This window comes from Glandiceps talaboti, chromosome 19 (assembly GCF_964340395.1).
Source record: "Glandiceps talaboti chromosome 19, keGlaTala1.1, whole genome shotgun sequence".
Classification (NCBI taxonomy): domain Eukaryota; kingdom Metazoa; phylum Hemichordata; class Enteropneusta; family Spengelidae; genus Glandiceps; species Glandiceps talaboti.
In genome coordinates this window covers 5,933,100-5,939,099 of record NC_135567.1, presented here as the reverse complement: position 1 = coordinate 5,939,099, position 6,000 = coordinate 5,933,100, and positions in this window count along the sequence as shown.

Genomic DNA, 6,000 nt, shown 5'->3' with positions numbered 1-6,000 from the left:
TACTGTCTTCATGCCATATCACAATATATGTACTGTCTTCATGCCATATCATAATATATGTACTGTCTTCATGCCATATCACAATATATGTACTGTCTTCATGCCATATCATAATATATGTACTGTCTTCATGCCATATCATAATATATGTACTGTCTTCATGCCATATCATAATATATGTACTGTCTTCATGCCATATCATAATATATGTACTGTCGTCATGCCATAACATAATATATGTACTGTCTTCATGCCATATCATAATATATGTACTGTCGTCATGCCATAACATAATATATGTACTGTCTTCATGCCATATCATAATATATGTACTGTCTTCATGCCATATCATAATATATGTACTGTCTTCGTGCCATATCATAATATATGTACTGTCTTCATGCCATATCACAATATATGTACTGTCTTCGTGCCATATCATAATATATGTACTGTCTTCATGCCATATCACAATATATGTACTGTCTTCATGCCATATCATAATATATGTACTGTCTTCGTGCCATATCACAATATATGTACTGTCTTCATGCCATATCATAATGTATGTACTGTCTTCATGCCATATCATAATATATGTACTGTCTTCATGCCATAACATAATATATGTACTGTCTTCATGCCATATCATAATATATGTACTGTCTTCATGCCATATCATAATATATGTACTATCTTCATGCCATATCATAATATATGTACTGTCTTCATGCCATATCATAATATATGTACTGTCTTCATGCCATATCATAATATATGTACTGTCTTCATGCCATATCATAATATGTGTACTGTCTTCATACCACATCATAATATATGTACTGTCTTCATGCCATATCATAATATATGTACTGTCTTCATGCCATATCATAATATATGTACTGTCTTCATGCCATATCATAATATATGTACTGTCTTCATACCATATCACAATATATGTACTGTCTTCAAGCCATATCATAATATATGTACTGTCTTCATGCCATATCATAATATATGTACTGTCTTCAAGCCATATCATAATATATGTACTGTCTTCATGCCATATCACAATATATGTACTGTCTTCATGCCATATCATAATATATGTACTGTCTTCATGCCATATCATAATATATGTACTGTCTTCATGCCATATCATAATATATGTACTGTCTTCATGCCATATCATAATATATGTACTGTCTTCATGCCATATCATAATATATGTACTGTCTTCATGCCATATCATAATATATGTACTGTCTTCATGCCATATCATAATATATGTACTGTCGTCATGCCATATCATAATATATGTACTGTCTTCATGCCATATCATAATATATGTACTGTCTTCATACCATATCATAATATATGTACTGTCTTCATGCCATATCATAATATATGTACAGTCTTCATGCCATATCATAATATATGTACTGTCTTCAAGCCATATCATAATATATGTACTGTCTTCATGCCATATCATAATATATGTACTGTCTTCATACCATATCATAATATATGTACTGTCTTCATGCCATATCATAATATATGTACTGTCTTCAAGCCATATCACAATATATGTACTGTCTTCAAGCCATATCATAATATATGTACTGTCTTCATGCCATATCATAATATATGTACAGTCTTCATGCCATATCACAATATATGTACTGTCTTCAAGCCATATCATAATATATGTACTGTCTTCATGCCATATCATAATATATGTACTGTCTTCATACCATATCATAATATATGTACTGTCTTCATGCCATATCATAATATATGTACTGTCTTCAAGCCATATCATAATATATGTACTGTCTTCATGCCATATCCCAATATATGTACTGTCTTCAAGCCATATCATAATATATGTACTGTCTTCATACCATATCATAATATATGTACTGTCTTCATACCATATCATAATATATGTACTGTCTTCATGCCATATCATAATATATGTACTGTCTTCAAGCCATATCATAATATATGTACTGTCTTCATGCCATATCACAATATATGTACTGTCTTCATGCCATATCATAATATATGTACTGTCTTCATGCCATATCATAATATATGTACTGTCTTCATGCCATATCATAATATATGTACTGTCTTCATGCCATATCATAATATATGTACTGTCTTCATGCCATATCATAATATATGTACTGTCTTCAAGCCATATCATAATATATGTACTGTCTTCATACCATATCATAATATATGTACTGTCTTCATGCCATATCATAATATATGCACTGTCTTCATGCCATATCATAATATATTCACTGTCCTCATGCCATATCATAATATATGTACTGTCTTCATGCCATATCATAATATATGTACTGTCTTCATGCCATATCATAATATATGTACTGTCTTCATGCCATATCATAATATATGTACTGTCTTCATGCCATATCACAATATATGTACTGTCTTCATGCCATATCATAATATATGTACTGTCTTCATGCCATATCACAATATATGTACTGTCTTCATGCCATATCATAATATATGTACTGTCTTCATGCCATATCATAATATATGTACTGTCTTCATGCCATATCATAATATATGTACTGTCTTCATTCATGCCATACCATACCATCAACATATCCTAATGTTTGTCTAATGGTCAACCCCACCTCACTCTGTAATTTTTAACTCCATTGTCAAAGACAGGCAGCAGAGTTATAGGGGTAGGCTCATGTCTGAAATACTCAGGTCTGAGTTTTTTTGTTTGGGTGGATCATAAATATGCAAATTAGGTCTAAAATAGAAAGTTTTGGTAGAAATGTTTCAAAAATCTTCACTGGACGAATTGAGTTAACATTTGTTGTGTGGGTGTCTAGGGATGAGCAGATGTCACTTTGTTCAAGACAAATTGATCAAGTTATTGATATGCAAAATTTGGGGTAAAATAGTAGGTTTGTAAAATGAATATTAAAGAACAATATTTTACCAACTCTCTGTGTAAAATGTGTTATCATAGTAATTGTATATCTTAATGAACCTGGCAATACATTTACCTTGTAAGAGCCTGATTATTGGACTGGTTTTGACGTTAGATTACAAAGGTGAATGCAGGATTTTAAACAAAGTCTCAGAATGTGTTTATTTAAATTTTTGATTTCCAAGTAGTAGCTCTCCTTCCACATGTATATAAACATGGCATTGTCATCATCATCATCATCAGACCCAATTTCTCCTTCAACTTCATCAGAGTTGGAACTAGCTGTATCATCATTCTCACTGTCACTGTCATCAGATGACAAATCACTCTCACTTTCTTTAGATTGATAATAGTGGCATCTTACAGCCTCAACTTTGCCTATTTTGTGCATTCCTGCCACAGCTGGAATTTCATAGTTGGAAAGGTACTTATCAAGTTCTTTCAATTTCAATTTGGAAATGTCACCGTTTCTGACAAGCGCATCCCAGGCATATTCATCAAATTTTTTTCAGCACGTTGCTCCCTTTCTTTCATTCGTTTTCTTTCCCTCATAGAGGCAAGTGTTCTGTGTTGTTCTAAATGAAGGATTGCTCCCTTTAATATATCTTTCTTGACACACAGTTTCTTGCTCAATTCGTCAAGTTTCTCAACATTTTTACTTGACACTAACCCTTTACTATACAGGTGTTTTAGTTGTGCACGGGGTTGGAAGTCATCTGGTGGTCTTTCACTACCATCATCTTATGTTAATGGTGTTGTGAATACATCCATATAGTGTCAAAGTTTATTTATTTATCTTTATATTTACAAGTAATAGTATATCATGCAAAGTTGAAAAGTATGTGCAAAAAACTTATTTTTACTTTTTCTCTGATAACTCAGCTTGTGAGATATTGTCTTCTGTTTCACATATAGCAGACGTTGCCAATATGCTAATTTTAGGAAATATTTAGAATGTGTTATTAACAGTTTGTATTGAAAATTATAGTTATATCTATAGGATGAAAAAATACCTTGCACAGAAGTTTTTGATACTTGTCAAGTATGTTTTAGTGCAGGTGCATCTTTTACATGTTGATGGCAGGCTGAGATGGACCTTTTCCAACTCTTTGTTTTTTAACTTCCAAGAGCTGCAAATGTAAAATGTTGTCTGTCATATTTGTCTGTCATTTAATACTGGTAAGAATTTACATGAAAAAGTTACATATCATTGTGATAACCACAGACCAAAACAGTCATGTCACAAAGAATATTTTCAGTACAGTGTAAAGGTAATTTCACACATTAAATGAACCAAATTTCAGTAGATAGTAGTGTACATGAGAGACACTGGTATTTTCAGACAAAAAACAATCTGTACCACTCAATTCGCCCATTTCAATTTATCATTACATTAACAGTTTATTAAAAGAAAATTAAAATTTGACTGTTTTTGTTTTTCATTTTACTAACTTGTGAGCAACTGTTGTTTGTAGCTGCCACCGCCGGCGCCGCTGTTGTTGTTGTTGTTGTTGTTGTTGTTGTTGTTGTTGTTGAAAAAGGAAGACCAACATTTTAAAAGCTTATTTTCCCATGTTTGAAAAGTCATGATGTCAATTTATTTTCAGGTACCCCCCTCCCCCTACAACCCATAACATTTTTTCAGGTACCCCCCCCACACACACACACTATCCATATATTTTCAAGTCCCCTCCCCTAAAATCTCCCGACCCCCCCCCCCCAACAAGTTTTTGTGAAAGCAGCCTTACTTTGCTAAAACAAAATTTCATAGTGAAGGGCTTAGCAGCAGAACCACTTCTACACATGTTACCAAAAATCAACAGAAAAAAAACCCAAAACCAGTGGAGCTATTCTGACCGATAGTTGACTTGTTTATTGCAATTACACCAGTTTGGAAGCTACTACAACTAGTGTTTTTGTCTTGTATTAGGCATCACATCAATCTATTAATAACATTATTCCTTGTCTTGTTTTTCTCAGTGGTTGTCAAAAGAAAATATCAAAGAGAATGAAGAATGTATCTTGACAGCCTTGATAAAAATAAGAAAGAACGCAGAATAATAAAAAATAGCGCCAATGGCGTTGTAGCACAACTGTACTGTACAGTTTTAAAAATGTTTATCCTCATGGTCAGTCATGCTAGGTATAGGTGGTGATTATCCAGTTGCCCTAGCAACCCTGCTTTTATACTACAAGTATTATATATAATCTTTTGTCTGTTGGTATGGGTGTGGCCATGTTGCTAGATATATTTGTATACATTTTATCAATGTTCATTCACCTGTCTATGAATCCCTATTGTTATCTTTGCAATATACATGATTTTTTGACTGTTGCTATGGTCAAGGTTTTGTTGCTAGGCACATTTTCATACATTTTTTGAATGTTTATTCATTTGTCTATAAAACCGTGTTGTTATCTTTGCAGTACAAAATGTATATGTGACCACTTGGCTGTTGCTATGGGGCGTGGTCGTGTTACTAGGCATATTTCCATACATTTTTTGAACGTTTATTCATTTTTCTATCAATTCCTGTTATCATTGTAATATACATGATTATTTGGCTGTTGCTATGGGCGTGGTCCTGTTGCTAGGCAAATTTACATACATTTTTTGAAAGTTTATTCAATTGTCTTTTAATCCCTGTGGTTATTAAACGTGAAATACACCACCATTTTGCTGTTGCTATGGACGTGGTCATGGTTGCAAGGGCCAATTGGCCAATTGTGAAAATCTGCAGAATAACACTCCTAGAAACATCTCACCAAGTTTCAGTATCACTGACCAAGTACTTTTTGAGAAATGGACCAAAATTCACATTTTTACACCTAATTTGCATATCACTCATGAGATCACTTAATATTCTTCAACTATACACCCTAAGATGCATCCTCATTAAATTTCAGCTTAATCTGCTGAGTAATTTTGGAATTATAGGTTTTTGACCAAAAAGACACATTTTTAGCCCTTATTTGCATATCAATGAGGGAATCATCATGTCATGAAGATTTCT